Raw genomic sequence first — 21,261 nt, 5'->3', positions numbered from 1 at the left:
TCAAATGTTGTCGATAGCGGGGTTGTATTTGTGGTGGACAACATTAAGGTTGTGGAAGATATTGAAATTCTTCCATTCTTACTTCATCTTTCTAACATCACTCTCCACAACTTCGTTTTCATTGCCATCTTCGTCTCCAAAAATAGGTCACTACTTCTATTTGCCTAAAGCCGAATTGATCGTTCATCATGATGGGAGGTTTCCGCGGTTCGTCCAAACATTAATAGATGGTAGCGATGGTGGATTCTAGACAATTCATAGATATGCTTATAGCCATCTAAGCCCCCCCCTCCTGAAGGGGAAATGACCATTCATGTAGATCTGTGAGGTACGGTAGACTACCATTAGAGTTATACGGATTCGATGGCTGGGAAGAAATGCGCGGTGAGGCGGGTGGTGGAGTAAATTTAGCCGGGCAGCGCAATTGGCATGCAACTCATTCCATCATGGGTACACAAAAAATTACTTGGGTTAGAGAGTTCAGGGATCCTTCAGGCCCGGCCAAATAAGCCTCTCTATACGTCTCTATGTCCATGCATTATTTATTCATACTGTATGTATGTATGTATGTATGTATGTATGTATGTATGTATGTATGTATGTATGTACAGGGACATCATTTTATTTTTACTTCAATTTTATTGTACCTGAGTTTTTGAACGTACTTCATTCCCACCCCTTCTACTAAGGAAGTTCCAACTCCACACAGAACCAAGACAGCAGATAGTAAGCAGTACTGAGTTACTGGATATAGTACGTTCCAGAAATATGTTCGCGTTTTCCAGTGACGAAAGAGCTTTCAATATTGAATCATATATTCGCACAGGTACTGTCCGTTTGCCTACGTCGCATCCCGATTTCCCCCACCTACTTCTGCTCGCCCCTCTGTAATAGCTGGGCTGTCTTAGCTCTTTTCTGAAAACATTAATTTCTCTTAGGAATTGGAAGTTTACGTAATATTATACAGCTGTTTAATTTAACTTAAATAAAAGGACCCGTTAAGTAATTAACTGTCACGTGATTTCCTCCCTTTCTACAATCCTGCGGCATAACCACTTGGACGGACAGTAGATAGCATGTCTGAGTAATTTTATATTTTCGGGTCGGGCAGAAGTGAAGATTGAATTTACAGTACGTAGAGTAGGTACAGAATTATTTCAACATGAGTTACTAATACGAAGGACGAAACTGGCAATTGGAATTAGATGCAATAGTCTATAGTGCGATAATATGCACAAAAGAACTGAAGCCTGTATCGAAATGAACGGCCACCATTTTCAAAATTGTGTTTAAATATTCATATTATGATTATTTTTCAATTTAACTTCTTTCTCTATATTGTACGCTAATGTGCTGTAGACAGTATAATATACACTGCATAATGAATACGTTCGCATTGATAACTCACTTCGTGAGTAAAAACACTTATTCTTAATACAGTACTGTACTTTGATTAAAGAAAAACCTAATGAAAATTATCAAACTCAAAGTCGCGATATTTCCTAGTTTACGTAAATGGATGAACTACTTTTCTTCCTTCCTATACCTAGTAGAGTGATTTGTGTTTTACGCCAGTATCATCGAACTCCAGTCTTGGAGGGGGGAGCAAGCGGTGTTTCCATTTCTCTAAAGGTATAGACAGGTTAATATTAAAAATGTTAGTAAAAATAAAATGATGTCCCTGTATGTATGTATGTAGCCTATGTATACCTATAGACTATATGAATGTACGCACTTACGTATGCATGCGTCTATGTGTGTATGCATGTATTCAGTGGAAGAAAAACGTAAAAAGACAATTCACTAAGTAAAAAGAATACTAGCATCGATAACTAGATATACTATTTGAGTCGATGTGAAGGAAAGTTATGCAGTTTCTACACATTGTAATGCAGCAGTATGGCTTCGCAGCATCGGTTCTGTATCGATCATAACATCTGCGAGCTGCCGACGTCACAAGAACTAGGTCAATATTCGATTTCATTTAGCCGATACTTCACGTCACAAGGACGATGAACGGGTCCTGTCAAGATGCCATAGATGCGTTCCAGCGAACAGACAACTTTAAAAATTAAATTAAATGTTCAATGGTGTAAATGCTTCCCTTTCTGGTTTAGCTACAATTTCCACACTTTTGACATGTGGCATCAGGAAGTACTAATGACTTAAAGGATATCATGTTGCACTGATCACACAGATATGTCCTCGTCAACAAGTAACTTTAAAATTAAATGAAAAGCTGAATAGACTAAACGCTTTCCTTTATGGATTGGATAAAACTTTCATACTTTTGACAAGCAGAAAGAGAAAATACTCATGACTTGTTGAATATTACGTTACATTCATCTAAAAAAACTGTGAGAATATAATGCTTACAGTTAATCTTAAAAACTTCAGCATTTCATGAACAATGAAGACCCAGACGTAAAAGTGTTTACAGGACTTATTGATAGCCTCGAATTCCATTTGTTATAAAAATTAAACTTCACAACCGGAAATCATTACGGATAGCCTAGTTACGTTTGTGACTTTTTAATGTCTATCCAAGCCAAGAACCGTACTAGAACAAAACAATATGACGTCACTGGTTGAAAGCCAAAGCCAAAATATTATATAAAATATAGTCCTGTCAATATTTCATTATAACTAACGTTTTTACATATATTATGTCATTCAAAAGAGTGTAATTTAATTAACCATTAAGATAAATTGTAAGAAACCTAATTTAAGTTATCTATATACTAATGTGTACTTGATCTTTTCTGTTTACTACGGCATAGTGATACATTAGTATATGGATAGTAATTTATTTTACTTAGAAATAATACTTCGGTTGTTAGAAATCTTCTTAACTGTTTTCTTGTTGCCGTTCAATTCTTTGAACACTGTGTGATTTAAGTTTACTGTCATTATTTTATAAAATATGGTATTAGGCCTATGTCTAATCATACGTTTACTCTGAAGAATTCTATGTAATTTCTAAAACGAGTTTGAACATTGGAATTTTATCCGAAATATTTGTAGTACTTAATTATAGGCCTATATCATATTATATTGTATTCCAATGGATACCATCCCGTTGTGGAATCCTGGGAAACGAGAATGCGGATGCTTTATCAAAGAAGGACAGCACTGCTACTTACAGACCTGTTACTAAAACTACGTATTACTCTGTGAAAAGATTTATTAAATCTACATACTTAGACTTCAACAAACAAAATATGATAACTGAAGCTCAAGGGAAGAAATGGAACTCTCTGCATCATAATCCACAGTTAATTCCCGATTTAACACGAAAATCGTCTGTTGCTGCATTTAGATTGGCAACAGGCCATGATTGTTTGGCCAAATACCTGCATAGAATTGGAATATATCAGTCCCCTAGCTGTCCATTGTGCAACTCAAACCAAGAAATGGATTCGGAACAACTCAAAATCTGTGCTTCAGTGGCTGGCCATGATAAAATCTTTGAAAAATATTGGAGTGCAAGAAGTCAAATGACTTTATTGTCAAACGCCTGGCATTAGAAAACAACAACAACAACAACATTACATTACAATACGTAGCATTGCATTATATTATGTTATATAGGGGTATTATATTAATGTATTAGTTACGAAACATTGCAGCTCACAAGCAAACACTGTCATGAGAGAAGACAAAAAAGTCATTTCTTCCCCCATGTTAATAATGCCAAAACAAGTGCTTATACAAATTTTTAAGTCTGTATCCCTGTGTCGTAAAAATTTCCCGCCTGGGATCGCAACCAGTGTGTGACAGCCGTCTGCACCTCTCTGTTGATCTCACGGTATGGCAAGAGGCTCAATTCCGGCCAGGAATATGTTGAATAATAGCGCAACAATTGCTGCATCTTTCCAATAAATCTTTCCATGAAATTGTGTTTCCTCTCTGTAAACGACCCCATGGAAACTTACATTCTGAACGACCCTCGTAATTGCGCTCGAGTAGCCGAAATTTGTATAAGCACTTATTTTGAAGTTATTAACATGGTGGAAGAAAAAAAATAACTTTTTTATCTGCCTTCATGAGAATGTTTGTTTGTCAGATAGCAAAAATCATTTAATTTTAACGTATCTGTTATACGCATAAATTCAACAACACATAAAAAACAATCAAATATTATCTCTGTTTCGTCGTAACATCAAAGATAAATTGTGTAATAATCACTGCAATGCCGAAATAATCCATACGCACATCTACGTACTGTATATCATAAGATGATTCGAAACAATGCTGTCGATCCCACTACTCATACATAGCTTCACGTTTTCAAAGCCCTCGCGTTGTTATTATTATAGGAGACAGTCGTAATTATCATTACAGAGTATGGCGAGCAATAGTGAGCTGATGATGAAAAATGTAGATTGCTCACAATAGGCTACAAGACTGGCATACAGAATGGAAATGACAGTAATCATAAAAGTAGTAAAATGTAATCCTGATAGTTCATTATAACAGAACACCCACATAACGCTTCCATATTTGTGTATCATTAGACTATCTACTGTTTCATCTCCCTGACGACCAGCCCTTCCCACCCAGCAGAAAACAATTTCGTGAACAAATACATTATGAAGCAAGAGTATTTTCTGTCTTGCCAGTGCAATAAAGTGTAATGAAATAATAGTATAAGTATGTAGAAAAATATATTTGCATTTCAATGATAATTAACGTGAAAAACGATTTGGTTGCAATAATTTTCCCATGTTCCAGTTTTATTCTACTCTCAAGCAGTTATAGCCTAAATAAATACACACATAATGTAGGCTATACACTGCTCCGCCGATCTATAGAATGTGTTTGAGTCTAAAGAAAGCAGAAAAAAGTACAACCTGGTGTGTTGTTGTGACGAGAATCCAAGCCCACGCATACCGGTAAGGCATCATGTCACAAACATGTTCACGTCTGAGTATTTCTAACAAAGTAAATATCACTCAACGTCTTAAAACGGCGCACATATTAAGGATACTGCTGTAGAGTTTAACATAATATTTATTTACTTGCTTATTTGTTTCCTTACTTACTTAATTACCTATTTAATTACTTATTTACTTGCTTACTTATTCAATTATTTATTTGTTTAATCATTTACCTATCTATTTATTTGTGTACCGTCAAAGCGGGCTACTTGGACCCTTAAGGTGTTACTTGAACTCAGAAGAAAAAAATGTTTACGTCGATGTAAAATAACAGTTTGGTGTCGAAAGTTGTTTTTTTCTCTGCAAACTTTCATCTGTACAAATATTTTCACCTAAGTTACTCCAATGGTAAGTAAACATTTTTTCTTCTGGGTTCAAGTAACACCTTAAGGGTCCAAGTAGCCCGGTTTGACGGTACCGATTTCTATATTTATTTATTTGCAATATGATATGTCGTCTATATCAACGGTGTATCAGATTCACTTTTTATAATAGACTGTCAACTCTTAAATAGGTGCCTATTCCCGTATGATCGATTTTTTAGTATCCATAACGGGAAGGAAGAAGGAAACGAGATACACCTGCTTATGTTCTTTCCGCTCCACCGCTTTAGAAACGAACACAAAGTAAAGTACTGTGCATCAGTGATGGATTTAAGTGACCAGCGAGAGCTGGAAGCTATTATGCAAGCTTTATGCAATCAGTCACTCAGTAATGCTTGCCTACAAGTCTACTCGTATCGGTTCGATACATAATTGTCTCTGCCGGGGAATATGGAGTAGGGAGTTACGAGATAGTCTGCAGTACCTCAACTGAGGTATTAACGCCAGGCCTGGTCCATAATATTCCTTGACTTTCATGCTCTATCTAAGCATATGCTTGTCGATTGCAGAAGACTTGCTTCGAGTGTTATATCTAACAATAAGTAGGTAAACATTGGCTTTCTGCTATATCGACAGAGCAGTGTATTATATAGGATTTTTTTTTTATTTTAGTAGGTTATTTTACGACGCGTTATCAACAACTTAGCTTATTTAGCGTCTGAATGAAATGAAGGTGATAATGCCGGTGAAATGAGTCCGAGGTCCAACACCGAAAGTTACCCAACATTTGCTCATATTGGGTTGAGGGAAAACCCCGGAAAAAACCTCAACCAGGTAACTTGCCCCGACCGGGAATCTAACCCGGGCTACCAGGTTTCGCGGCTAGACGCGCTTACCGTTACTCCACAGGTGTGGGCTATAGGAAAATAGGTAATAGCTAAATAGGTAGGCAGCTATGTAAACGCCAGATAGGTTGACATACACATAAGAAAAAAAGCAGGAAGAACGATTCATGTCGCATGTCTGTACTGTTGAGACCCCAGTTAACGTGAACATAAAGTATTAATTTCCCGTGGAGACCAACTTTGAAAGCGGCTTTTCGTACGAATAGGGTCGTTTTTCCGTTTCATCTTTAGGCATGTGAAAGTGTCCATGCTAAGTCACCAGATGGAACCATCAGCTTCTTTTGTACTGAAAGTGGACGTGAAGCGTTTTTCCGCTAGGTCTTCATATGTATGAAAGACAGATAAGGAGGTAGGTATGTATAATAGCCTGATAGACAGACAGGTATGTACGAGTATAACAATCAAATAAATTGGCAGATATATTACTCGTACTTTAGACCAGGGAAGTCAATGCGCCTGCACTGCATGCTCTCGAGAACCCGGACAAAATTTCTTTAGGAGCGATGACTGTACTTCATCTTGCTGAAAACTGAACCTTGTTGCATTTGTATTGCTTGTAGTATGAGCACGTAATAGAGGCGTTTTGACATCCCTCCTTCAGATAGACAAGACAGAGAATGTCACTGTATCTGAAAACTAGTTATTTACAATACAAAAATATTTCGTATTGTGAGTAGGGATGTTTAAAAAAACACGTAAAACAAATACACGAACAAATAACATGTCTGTCATACACTGTTTTATAGACAACCATTAAAATGTACATAGTATTAAAATGTCAAAAGGAGAATAGCAATGGCCAAGGAAGCTTTTAATAGAAAAAGGAGCATTTTCTGCGGACCTCTGATATAAGAACTAAGGAAGAGATAGTGAAGTGCTTTGTATAGAGTGTGGCATTGTAAGGGGTAGAAACATGGACATAACGACGAAGTGAAGAGAAGCTAATAGAAGCATTTGAAATGCGGATATGGAGAAGAATGGAGCGTGTGAAAAGGACAGACAGAATAAGAAATGAAGTTTTGTTGGAAAGAGTGGGCGAAGAAAAATGATGCTGAAACTGGCCAGGAAGAGGAAAAGGAATTGCCTAGTTGAGAAGAAACTGCATACTGAAGGATGCACTGGAAGGAATGGTGAACGGGAGAAGAGTTCGGGGTTGAAGAAGATATATAGATCATATGAGGAAACGAAGAGGAAGGCAGAAAATAGGAAAGATCGGAGCAAGCTGGGTTTGCAGTGAAGAACCTGTCCTTAGAAAGAACACTAAATGAGTGAATGAGTATTAAAATATTAAAAACACTAATTAGTTAAAACTCGTGTTAATTAGACACATTTCAGGCCTTTGCCGTCCTATTGCCGACTCTATACATTGTTATCAGATGCCAGCAAGAACAACAGCTGATCTGGCTCAATAGCTACTGTAGAAAGGACGGCGAAGACCTGAATCATGTCTAGCTAACACGAATTTTAACTAATTAAGTGTTTTTAATCCTGTAGTATATTAATACTATGTGCATTTTAATGATTGAATGAAAAACACTGTTGTATAATGACTAATAATATAAACATATCCACTTATAGGCAATCCTTCGTTCGTGCTGACATATAAACAATTCTATCAACTCCTTCACTGCTGTATTGCCCCCACTGTAATAATGAAACTCTATCACATTAAAAGTAAGCGGTAGTGTAGCTTAGTGGCAGAACATTCGATTGCATGACAAGAGGTCCCCAATTCAAATCTTGATGCCATCTGTTTTCTTCTTTTATAATTATTACATTTAATTCTTAATTTCTTCATATAGTTAGGCCTAATCATAAAATAGTTGTTGAAACAATTCATTTAATATTTATACCGAAAACCGTCATTGTTATAAGTAAGTCTGGCATTGTCTGAACCGGTTTATTGATCGGTTCCGATTACTGCCATATGACATCTTGTGGGAAATAACTGACAATCGGAGCAAACAGTTGAAAGTAAGTGTTAAAATACTTTTCGCACTAGTATTAAAAGTGCTTTCGCACGTTATTATACTTGTATAATAGTAATTTTAACACGCTTGTCTCGCGTTAAAAGATCTACTTTTAGGAAAGGATAAATAAAAATGTTACTTAACAGAGAACATAGGCCTAGTATTAGGTTCTTGAACACGAAATAGTCATGACAAGGTTTCAAGTTACGGACTAGCGAATGTAAACGTATTGGTTGACCTTGCCTTCTCGTTCACGTTCACAATCAGTACAATCAATGTAAAGTACGAAAACATTTAATTCAAAAGCCCAAGTGAAGATGATAATTGTAAGCATGATATCGGGACAACATTAAGGAGTGTTCAAAGGCAAGAGAGAGAAAAATAGTAGCTTCGCCCCTCAGCTAGTTTTGTGCAACGCTACAAGGCAAAAGGAAATTGTGAATTATTGATAAGCCTCAAATCAAAAGCCGGTCTTTGTGAACGATGACTATGATTACCCAGATGTATACAACTGGTCCTACATTATTTATGACGTTGAATCAAGAACATGTCTTTGTTAAGCCGAAATTAAAATACGAATAATAAACGGAAGTAGAGTAAATTATTTCACTGTCGATGTATGCACAGCAGTTAATCAAATTCCTACTAAGTGGCCATTCAGATTATAATAGTTTTCATTGTACTTCGAAATAATTAAAAAAAAATGCAAGCGTTCATATTTAATGTTTCGCGGGATTTTCACGCATACTTGTCACTTTAAAGTGTGTAAAATATATTTATAAATAATGTTTTTTAATTATTTTGTTACATGGTAACAGTGCATCACGAATGAAATTCTACATTTGAAGTACGATATGCTGAATTTTGTTTTTATATGAAGCCATAATTACATGGCTGAGATTTTAATAATCACATATATACACACAATGCACGTTTTAACGAGACCCAATTCTAGAAATTAATTTATGTATCTATTTATTTACTTATTCATACATTTATTTATTTAACCTATCTACTTACCTATCTGTCTATCTATCCATTTACCCATTCCTTCTCTATCTATCTATCTATCCATATACCCATTCCTTCTCTATCTATCCATTTACCCATTCCTTCTCTATCTATCTATCCATTTACCCATTCCTTCTCTATCTATCTATCTATCCATTTACCCATTCCTTCTCTATCTATCTATCTATCTATCTATCTATCTATCTATCTATCTATCTATCTATCTATCTATCTATCTATCTATCTATCTATCTATCCATTTACCCATTCCTTCTCTATCTATCTATCTATCTATCTATCTATCCATTTACCCATTCCTTCTCTATCTATCTATCTATCTATCTATCTATCTATCTATCCATCCATTTACCCATTCCTTCTCTATCTATCTATCTATCTATCCATTTACCCATTCCTTCTCTATCTATCTATCTATCCATTTACCCATTCCTTCTCCATCTATCTATCCATTTACCCATTCCTTCTCTATCTATCTGTCCATTTACCCATCCCTTCTCTATCTATCTATCTATCCATTTACCCATCCCTTCTCTATCTATCTATCCATTTACCCATCCCTTCTCTATCTATCTATCTATCCATTTACCCATCCCTTCTCTATCTATCTATCTATCCATTTACCCATCCCTTCTCTATCTATCTATCTATCTATCTATCTATCTATCTATCTATCTATCTATCTATCTATCTATCTATCTATCTATCTATCCATTTACCCATCCCTTCTCTATCTATCTATCTATCTATCTATCTATCTATCTATCTATCTATCTATCTATCTATCTATCTATCTATCTATCTATCTATCTATCTATCTATCTATCTATCTATCTATCTATCTATCTATCTATCTATCTATCCATTTACCCATCCCTTCTCTATCTATCTATCTATCCATTTACCCATCCCTTCTCTATCTATCCATTTACCCATCCCTTCTCTATCTATCCATTTACCCATCCCTTCTCTATCTATCCATTTACCCATCCCTTCTCTATCTATCTATCTATCCATTTACCCATCCCTTCTCTATCTATCTATCTATCCATTTACCCATCCCTTCTCTATCTATCTATCTATCCATTTACCCATCCCTTCTCTATCTATCTATCTATCCATTTACCCATCCCTTCTCTATCTATCTATCTATCCATTTACCCATCCCTTCTCTATCTATCTATCTATCCATTTACCCATCCCTTCTCTATCTATCTATCTATCCATTTACCCATTCCTTCTCTATCTATCTATCTATCTATCCATTTACCCATTCCTTCTCTATCTATCTATCTATCTATCCATTTACCCATTCCTTCTCTATCTATCTATCTATCCATTTACCCATTCCTTCTCTATCTATCTATCTATCCATTTACCCATTCCTTCTCTATCTATCTATCTATCTATCTATCCATTTACCCATTCCTTCTCTATCTATCTATCTATCTATCTATCTATCTATCTATCTATCTATCTATCCATTTACCCATTCCTTCTCTATCTATCTATCTATCCATTTACCCATTCCTTCTCTATCTATCTATCCATTTACCCATTCCTTCTCTATCTATCTATCTATCTATCCATTTACCCATTCCTTCTCTATCTATCTATCTATCCATTTACCCATTCCTTCTCTATCTATCTATCCATTTACCCATTCCTTCTCTATCTATCTATCCATTTACCCATTCCTTCTCTATCTATCTATCTATCTATCTATCTATCTATATATCTATCTATCTATCTATCCATTTACCCATCCCTTATCTATCTATCTATCTATCTATCTATCTATCTATCTATCTATCTATCTATCCATTTACCCATCCCTTATCTCTATCTATCTATCCATTTACCCATCCCTTCTCTATCTATCTATCTATCCATTTACCCATCCCTTCTCTATCTATCTATCTATCCATTTACCCATCCCTTCTCTATCTATCTATCTATCCATTTACCCATTCCTTCTCTATCTATCTATCTATCCATTTACCCATTCCTTCTCTATCTATCTATCTATCCATTTACCCATTCCTTCTCTATCTATCTATCCATTTACCCATTCCTTCTCTATCTATCTATCCATTTACCCATTCCTTCTCTATCTATCTATCCATTTACCCATTCCTTCTCTATCTATCTATCTATCTATCTATCTATCTATCTATCTATCTATCTATCTATCTATCCATTTACCCATCCCTTATCTATCTATCTATCTATCTATCTATCTATCTATCTATCTATCTATCCATTTACCCATCCCTTATCTCTATCTATCTATCCATTTACCCATCCCTTCTCTATCTATCTATCTATCCATTTACCCATCCCTTCTCTATCTATCTATCTATCCATTTACCCATCCCTTCTCTATCTATCTATCTATCCATTTACCCATCCCTTCTCTATCTATCTATCTATCCATTTACCCATTCCTTCTCTATCTATCTATCTATCCATTTACCCATTCCTTCTCTATCTATCTATCTATCCATTTACCCATTCCTTCTCTATCTATCTATCTATCTATCTATCTATCTATCCATTTACCCATTCCTTCTCTATCTATCTATCTATCTATCTATCTATCTATCTATCTATCTATCTATCTATCCATTTACCCATTCCTTCTCTATCTATCTATCTATCTATCTATCTATCTATCCATTTACCCATTCCTTCTCTATCTATCTATCTATCTATCTATCTATCCATTTACCCATTCCTTCTCTATCTATCTATCTATCCATTTACCCATTCCTTCTCTATCTATCTATCTATCTATCCATTTACCCATTCCTTCTCTATCTATCTATCTATCTATCCATTTACCCATTCCTTCTCTATCTATCTATCTATCCATTTACCCATTCCTTCTCTATCTATCTATCCATTTACCCATTCCTTCTCTATCTATCTATCCATTTACCCATTCCTTCTCTATCTATCTATCTATCTATCTATCTATCCATTTACCCATCCCTTATCTATCTATCTATCTATCTATCTATCTATCTATCTATCCATTTACCCATCCCTTATCTCTATCTATCTATCCATTTACCCATCCCTTATCTATCTATCTATCCATTTACCCATCCCTCATCTATCTATCTATCCATTTACCCATCCCTTATCTATCTATCTATCCATTTACCCATCCCTTATCTATCTATCTATCCATTTACCCATCCCTTATCTATCTATCTATCCATTTACCCATCCCTTATCTATCTATCTATCTATCCATTTACCCATCCCTTATCTATCTATCTATCCATTTACCCATCCCTTATCTATCTATCTATCTATCTATCTATCTACCTACCTACCTACCTACCTACCTACCTATCTATCTATCTATCTATATATCTATCTACATTTATTATGGTGTATTTAAAGGATATAATGGGCTTAAATACACTTTCTTGCTTCTTACTTATAGTTTAAACCTTTGTGTAATCGATAATATTTGTTTGTATAGTTTAATAATTAATTTAATGCACACTTGATGGATTTTCTTTATTTTTAATACTATAGGTGTAATATTGTAACTAGTGTAATGCCATAGTTCTAATGTATAAAAGTAAGTTTTAAAACAAGGTTCTTTAATTTTTACAAAATCATCGCTCTTTTTTTTTTGCTTGTCCGGATTAAGCGAAATCCGGCGTATCAGAGTCCGGATTAACGAGGTTTTACTGGATAGATTGGCGTCCTTTCTTTCCATGTTTATGATACTATGAAGCTCAACGATATATCAGCACATAATGTGAACGGTTTTCGTAAACTGGGGTCCAGAGAAAATGAATGCATGACGAGGCCTTTCCTTGATAAAGAAGGCACAGTGGGGCGTAATAAATAAGTACATGTACTCTATGTGAGCCAGACACAATATACTTAACATCAGATTACCATGTCTAATAAACAAGATAATACTTACTTTTATGCTGGCTGTACGCTACCGTATTTTGCGGTTTCTGCAGCTTTCATGGTAATAAAACACTAGAAAGTTAAAAGCCCGGTTCAGAAACCAGTAGCACTTGTACTCTTATATTCCCTTGGAATTCTGCTCTATGTTACGGATTATTCCACGCTCTTACTGTAGGAATTATTGTAGTAGTCTGTCCCGTATAAATAAAAAGTTGAGCTCGCGAAAGATGACCAGCACATAAAAACACTCTCTCCTCTTTAAATTAGCGGAAGGCCTCTGCCGCGTTGGCTCTTTCGAAAATTGGGTTCTCCATCTAAACAGTGCAACGGCTAGCGCGGAATTAATGCAAGGGAAAGTAAACTCTAGGTCGTAACTCAGTTGCCGACGCTTCAGGGTCAGATACATCCAATTGTTCTACGTCGGGAGGAAAAGGTAGGCCAGTAATTCAAATTGACGCTATATGTAGCCTATAGGCTTATATTTTAATAATCTTAAATCTATAAGCATAACCGAATTCATTATATGGATACAACTGCTCATGACCCGTTACGGTCTCCGTGAGTCATTCTCAGTCCACTTTTTTTTTTTTTTTGATGGTCCAAAGATCTCTTCTCTTGGGGACGGTATTTAAGTCTATTACGAAATATACTATAAATCACATACTATACTATGCTATAATTCATACGATTTCTGTTTTGGGCTAATTATCTGGTTGGGTTCTTTTGTCCTAAGTTATCCCCTATCGTAAGGCGAATATTAGATAGGCCTAATCCTATGGCAAATCCTCAGACTCAACTCGCCAAATACCATTTCGCTATTACCAATTCCATTGACGCTTATATAACCGCGTAGTTTGAGAAAGCGTAGTTAAATTATCATTTTTTAATTATTCGTGTCGGGTTTCATGCCGGTACTACCAAAGTGGTGATATGGCGAAATGAAATCTACGAACGAATTACCAGCATAACAGTGTCTGTGCAGGTCAGAGGTGCCGTCTATTCTCCATATTCAGACCCGCCGATATGAACTCGTGACAGAAGGTATTAAACATGCAAAAACATATCAACACTACGGATAATTATTGAAATAATGAAGTCTCGGATGCACCAGATAGAGCTGCTTCAGGTGTGAATTACCAGACAAACGAATACGGACCTGACGATTTCATGGACTGCAGCAGAATCATCTGTTTCAGCAGGCATTATGTTGGCTACCAACCGTCGAGGAACGACTGAAATGGACAAGAAATAATGACCAGCGTCATAGCAACTAACCTAAATGCAGACATAGGCTATTATACTAGTACCGAGTGACAATGTATGAATTGTAATATTAGAAGAAAGTTGTCTAGAATTAAAAAGTGATAAGTACTGAGTGACTAAATGCAACCTTTGCTAGTAAATATATGTGGAGTGATTGGTTGGTTGGTTGATTCGTTGATTGATTGCTTGATTTATTGATTTCAAGTCCGTAGTCCGTTAAATTTACTACAAAAACGAATAATTAAAATTCGTTTGAAGAAACGTTTTGATTATCCAACTAAATTAATTTATTCTGAATTTAATGTATTAATATTGAACAAATTTATAAGTATACGCTGTTAAAATTTTATCATAAAAATCGTAATAAGTTTATATTACAGACACATAATTATGACACAAGACGAAATATTAATTCAACATTAGTAGAACCTAAATGTCACACATCTGCTGGTCTAAAGCATAGCATTAATTTTGGCCCTCGATTGTACAATGCTTTAGCTAAATTACACCGAGAACTTCTAACATGTAACCCACTAACATATAACAAGAAAATTAGAAACGTGTTAATATCTTCAATTTGATTAAATAAATTTATAGCCAATGTGTATGAATTATTCAGCCTATATTATGTTTGTATTCTATAATTTTGAAATATATAAATTGTCCTACTTTTCACGTGCGATATTATTCTTCTCTAGTGTTAATATTATATTGTATAATTCCATTGCCGCTGAAATTTAAATTTTAGTTCCTATTTCATTTTATTTATTTATTTATTTATTTATTTATTTATTTATTTATTTATTTATTTATTTTTTCTATATTTCTCTTATATTAATATTGTATTATATAATTTCTGTAACTGTAATTTTAATTTTATTTCGTATTTTATTTTATTTTATTTTATATTCTCTTATAGGGCTATTAATATTATATCTGAACTGCGACCGAACACGAGCGCTGCCCATTCGGTCTCAAATTTTGTTAATACTACTGTATCTCCTTTTTTATGTTGATTGTATTATTTTATTTCTATTTCTCTTGTTTGTAATTATATTCTTTATTCTGTATATTTAAATTTAAATAAATAAATAAATATATCTATAAATAAATAAAAAAGTGGGCTGCATCCGGGATGGATGCCTTGCACTTACGCCGCGCCGTTTAGACTCACTGTGCACCCTATAGGCCTATACATTGATTATCTTGCCTTGCACTAACGCTGTTTAGACTCATTATACACTCTATAGGCCTATACATTGATTATCTAAGTCCCACGGACAGTCCGGATGGCATACGTGAGTCTGACGCTGAAAGGCTGGACACTGCAGGTAATATCACATCGGCTACTGACGAGCCCGTCGCGCGCCGTGGCGTCGCTGTTTAAGGCATCCCACCTAGGATTCGCGTTAAGGAATGCGCGCTGGTTCGAGTCCTCATGGTGGGGGAAATTTTCTCATGAAATTTCGGCCAGTGTATAGGACCAGTGCCCACCGAACATTGTGATGCACTTGGGGAGCTAAGATAAGTAGCGAAAATCCGGTTTCGCAAACCAGCTATAACGGCTGGGGAGATCATCGTGCTAACCACACGATACTTCCATTCTGGTTGGATGATCGTCCACCTCTACTTCGGCATGTGGACGTAAGGCCAGCAGCCGGCTGGTCGGTCTTGGCCCTGCAAAGGCTGCAGCGCCATGGATTTACTTTTTTTACTGACGAGCCCGATCCACCAAGCACTTGGAACTTAAGTCAGCATCGGAATCTGATACTTCCCCCAGACATCATCCCAGCCTGAAGTCTTGGGGGGTGCTACGAGTTTCCGATGCTGTTATAGAAAAGGCTTGCGGGCCCCTGGGGTCATCTGCAGATAGGACCCTGACTCTATCAAGGGCAGGAGCAGAATGATCCAAATGCAAGCGACGATGATAGGAAGGGTTTAGGGCTCCGAACTCCTGGCGCTTATCGTCCGGAAATTGGAACCTGCCTCTATCAGGAGCTCAGGCAGGATGACCCACCTGTCAGTGTCGGAGTCATAAATGCCACACAGGCCTCCTGTTGGAATTGGACAATCATCACATATATAGGGCGCACAATGGGATAAACAAAGTGTACACTGGTCCAGTCCTCATAAAGTCAAGTCATATGACTGCTGCAGCATTATATCTCCTCCAACAGGTGATGAAAGGCTGTGTCAATAAGTCAGCAGTGAGACTGGAGGAGGTAGATCTCGCCTCTAAAAAACCAGGCAAGGATCCCCTGCTGGCATATTAACATTGGCAGCCTGCCTTCGCTCATCAACATCAAGTCTGGTCGACATCAAATTTGAACGAAGGAGCATTGGCGGCCTATTCTCTTCACATAAGGGGAATACCTTGTTTCCGATCCAATCCTTCCTTGTAAGTTACCATTTCCTTTGCATCATGTGTTATTAGACTGAAATTCAAGTTATTAGGAAAGTAAATAATCCATCAATGTTCCTCTTACCTGACTCATAGGTCTATATGTGTGTGTGCTTGCGTGGATGTGTGTGTGTGTGTGTGCGTGTCTGTGTAGACCTATACCATACATTCAACATATTAAAATACTTCAAGAGAGTCTTAAATGTTTGATAAGTAAGACTCTCATGAGTAGGGCTAGGATTTTGATGACCTATAAATAATGGAAAAATGTTTTAAAACAATGCATGTATGAACTAAAAGTCTTTCAAAAATGCCCTTAAAATGCCCTAAAAATTTATTTTACATAATTGGCTTAGTACGAATATTAATATTTAAATTAGTAATTAAATTAAATTGTTGTACCAACATTCCCAACATTCAAGTTTATTTAATTTTACGTAATTTTTCTAAGTAGTACACTTTAATTAAGTATTTTACCTGATGTAGTTCCATGTAGTCCACTACAAGGCCACTCTTATCCGGAACTAGCAGGTATAGAGGAGTCTATATTGAAGGGGTAGTTGGACTGATCGATTACGTGGGGTGTCCTACGTTAAAATAGCAATATTTGTGTACAAAAACGATTAAAATATACAAAATAATGGGTATTAATTGAAAAAATATGTAGAGAAAATATCAAAGGAAATAAATAATATTTTACATTAATAATGGGGATTTATGGCTAAAATTAAATGAAAATAGCCCAAAAATGACCGAATGAAACAAACATGCTCTTATGAATTGTAAGATGTAAAAAATGTAATAAAATGCCGTAACAAATATGTTTTAAAACACTCAGTTTATCAGATAACATATAAATACTAAAGCAGCAAAGTTTATGACTTAGGTACTAGAAAAAAGATGCAATTTCATCAAAATCCTAGCCCTACTCATGAGAATGGGGAATATGCACGGATTTTATTTTTTGTTGAAAAAGAATTCAAGAGAAAATGAATTACCCTGTTATATTTATTAGAAAACTTAAAAAAAACTTTACCTTTCTTGATAAAAATGCAAGCAAACTATAATAAAATTCAAAAACACATATCAGATTACTCGAAAACGCCATGGCATTATTATGACGTCACAATATAATAAAATAGTTCTTTCCAAGTAAGACGCAGTAAATCAATTTTTCTTGCATTTATTTTGCTTCCATTCCCACCAATTGCATGTTCCTCATTCATTTCAGAAGTTTACTACTGCATGATAGCAATTTCTGCTGAGAAGTAGCGCACGAAGAAACCTTATGTGATGGGTGGTGCATTTTCCCAGTGTGCAATAATACATCTCTCTCGTTCCCTTAGCGTAGGAATCTTTGCAGCACAGTACACAATGTTTTTACCATTTTCGTGCTCGATATGAACGTATCCAACAGCATTATACCCGTTACTTCCTCTACCAACACTGTTTACTATTAGAGGAAAATAAGTAATTACCAGACATCGGATTCTAGGGCAAATGCCTATTTTGTTTCTTTAGGAGAAAAGTAAAAATAATGATTAATATTTGTGTTTCATGGAAATTGAAAGGTATTCCAAGACTTTTATAGTGCCCTAAAATGCCCTAAAACGGTTATAAGAGCCTAATTTGTTAATATTCGCCTAAACATGCCTAACTCACTGTAAAGTTTCGCATTTTACTCTTACTTTTTATAATTTATACATGCATTCACTGCGAAATTTAAGGCATTTAAAAAGTGGAAAGTTTGCTTCACACCGGCCATGAAACCATTGATAAAGGAAACAAAATGTTTTGAATCTCACGACACTCGCAATAGATTTCACCGAATTTAACATGTTTGGAGGCATAAATGCCGACAAAGAACCAACCTTAGTTTTGAAGCAGGCAACAATCACAACATGTGCTGCTACCGATTCAGAGATATACTATACTATAAAAATGACTGTTTTCGGTCTGAAACCGATTAGCTGTACTGCCCTTCACACAATATCACAATTTTTGGAGAAAGAGTGTTTTTGAAATATTTATGAAAAGTCGTAAAACTGCGAATTAGTAGGGTAAACCGTTACAAAATATTTAAAAGAATGGCCCTCCTAGTGTTAACACTACCAGGAAATGCAACAATAAGTGGAACTTTGTATTTTTGTCCAATTGAATCTCAATAACAACGGTTCATTTGAATGCTCGTTAACAGTTGCTCTTTCCCTCACCTTATTTGTGTTGAGAAGTTTTGAGCTGTAGGACGTTTTCCTGTGAAGTTTAACGCGATAATGCCGAAAAATATAAGTGCAAAATCTACATTGACCCGGCAATGGCTGACAGAATATTCAGAATTCACTTATGATGGAAAAATAATATTCTGCAAGATTTGTAGCAAACGGGTATGTAACAATAGTTGAAATATATAAATTCTATTAATTTTAATGAGTAGGCCTATAATATTTATACATTGACTGAGCTATCCTGAGGTATAATTCTTTTTAAGACCACTACACTTTAACCATTTAAATTCCGATAGTTAAAGTATTTGCAGGTCATTAAAATTTTGATTGTTCGAACCCACTAACTTTGTGATAGAAATACGGCAATACAACAATTAGGATTTTATTTTAATTCAGTTTACTTTACATTTTTAGATTTCGCAAGAAAAGAAGTGCCACCTAAAGCAGCATGTGCAAGGAGCGGCTCATAAGGCTAAAGCTCAGCAGAAAAATGAACTGCAACAAACTTTACTAACACAGCCTACTTCATTCAATCTCAGCAGCAATTTCTATGCTGATTTAACCAGAGCGTTTGTTGCTGCTAACATTCCCTGGAATGCAATTGAAAATCCGGTTTTAAGACAGTTTTTACAAAAATGCTGCAAACAAAATATCCCATCTGAGTCGACCCTAAGAAAAAATTACTTATACAGAATATACAATGAAACTTTAGCTTCCATTCGGGAGGATATAGGTGATTCTTACATATGGGTCTCTGTGGATGAAACCTCAGATCCTATGAATAGGTATATAGCAAATATGGTAGTAGGAAAACTTAGTCCTGATGGACCTTCGATTCCACACCTCGTATGTGTTAAGGAACTTTCGAAAGTGAATAGCCAAGCCATTGCTTATTTTGTAAATAAAGGCCTACAGTCTTTATACTCAGGTAATATAGACGATTCTAAAGTTCTGTTGTTTTGTACTGATGCTGCCTCATACATGGTTGCTGCAGCTCCACTTCTTAAAACATTTTATCCTAACCTCACGCATGTAACCTGTCTAGCACATGGCCTTCACAGGGTTTCTGAAGCAATCCGGAATGAATTTCCTCTTGTCAATTCGTTTATTTCTAACACAAAAAAATGTTTTTGTAAAGCCCCATCCAGGATTTCAATATTCAGAGGGAACTTTCCAGATATCCCACTCCCACCTCAGCCGGTTGTTACACGATGGGGAACCTGGATTCAGTCAGTGGTGTATTATTCTAAGTATTTTAAAGAAGTGGTCACAGTTATTGATAAATTATCTGAAACTGATAGTGCAGCGTGTGTGAAAGCAGTGGAAGATTGTCTGAATGACTCACGAGTGAAAAACGATATTACCTACATAACATCAAACTTTTCTTTCATACCTGCAAGCATTGAACAATTAGAACGTGAAAAACAATCTCGTTGTAGCCAAATAGCAATAGTAAAGGAAGCTCAAGTGAACATACATTCTGCTTTGGGCGAAACTGGGAAAAAAGTTAAAAATAAGTGGGACAACGTATTAAATAAGAATGTAGGATTTTCATTGTTGGAAAAAGTATCAAGAGTGATATCGGGGGAAAGTGTAAATGTTCCAGTAAGTATTGATGTTTCTATTGTACCTAATTTAAAATTTGCGCCTCTCACATCAGTTTCGGTTGAAAGAAGTTTTTCTGCTTTCAAAATGATTCTCAGTGACAAAAGGCAAAGGTTAACTGTGGAGAATTTAGAAAAAATTCTGGTGGTGTACTGTGCAGATAATTATAATAAAGTCTGAGCATGGAACTGAATTTCAATAACTTAAAATGGGTAATCTTGATATCAATAATCATTATTTCATTAGTTTCAATATATTAAATTTGTGCAGCTCTGTTTATAAATATAATATAGTATTCTTTTTTAATGTTTAAACATACTTTTTTGTGCGTATTTTAGTGTATAACTAAAAATTTCAGTGAAAGAAATAAGTATGATACCTTGATGTGCCTAAAATGCCTATTTTCATTAAAATAGAGCCTAATTTTACAAATTTTGAGCTTATTTTAGGCGCCTAAAACTGCAATTTTTAGTGCCTAAAAATCCGATGTCTGGTAATTACCTGAATCTTATACTAACCATATCAATAAACAAAATTAATTACTGTCTATATTGTGGCCTTGATGTCTAGTATTTTGACGGACAACGAAACAGTTATTATTCTTCTTGAGAGTAGTTACTACATGATATATAAATTTATATCTAAATAGCAAATAAAG

The sequence above is a fragment of the Periplaneta americana genome, chromosome 11, assembly GCF_040183065.1.
Source record: "Periplaneta americana isolate PAMFEO1 chromosome 11, P.americana_PAMFEO1_priV1, whole genome shotgun sequence".
In the NCBI taxonomy this organism is placed as follows: domain Eukaryota; kingdom Metazoa; phylum Arthropoda; class Insecta; order Blattodea; family Blattidae; genus Periplaneta; species Periplaneta americana.
The sequence above is the reverse complement of the archived record's forward strand: the minus strand, read 5'-3'. Positions refer to the sequence as shown.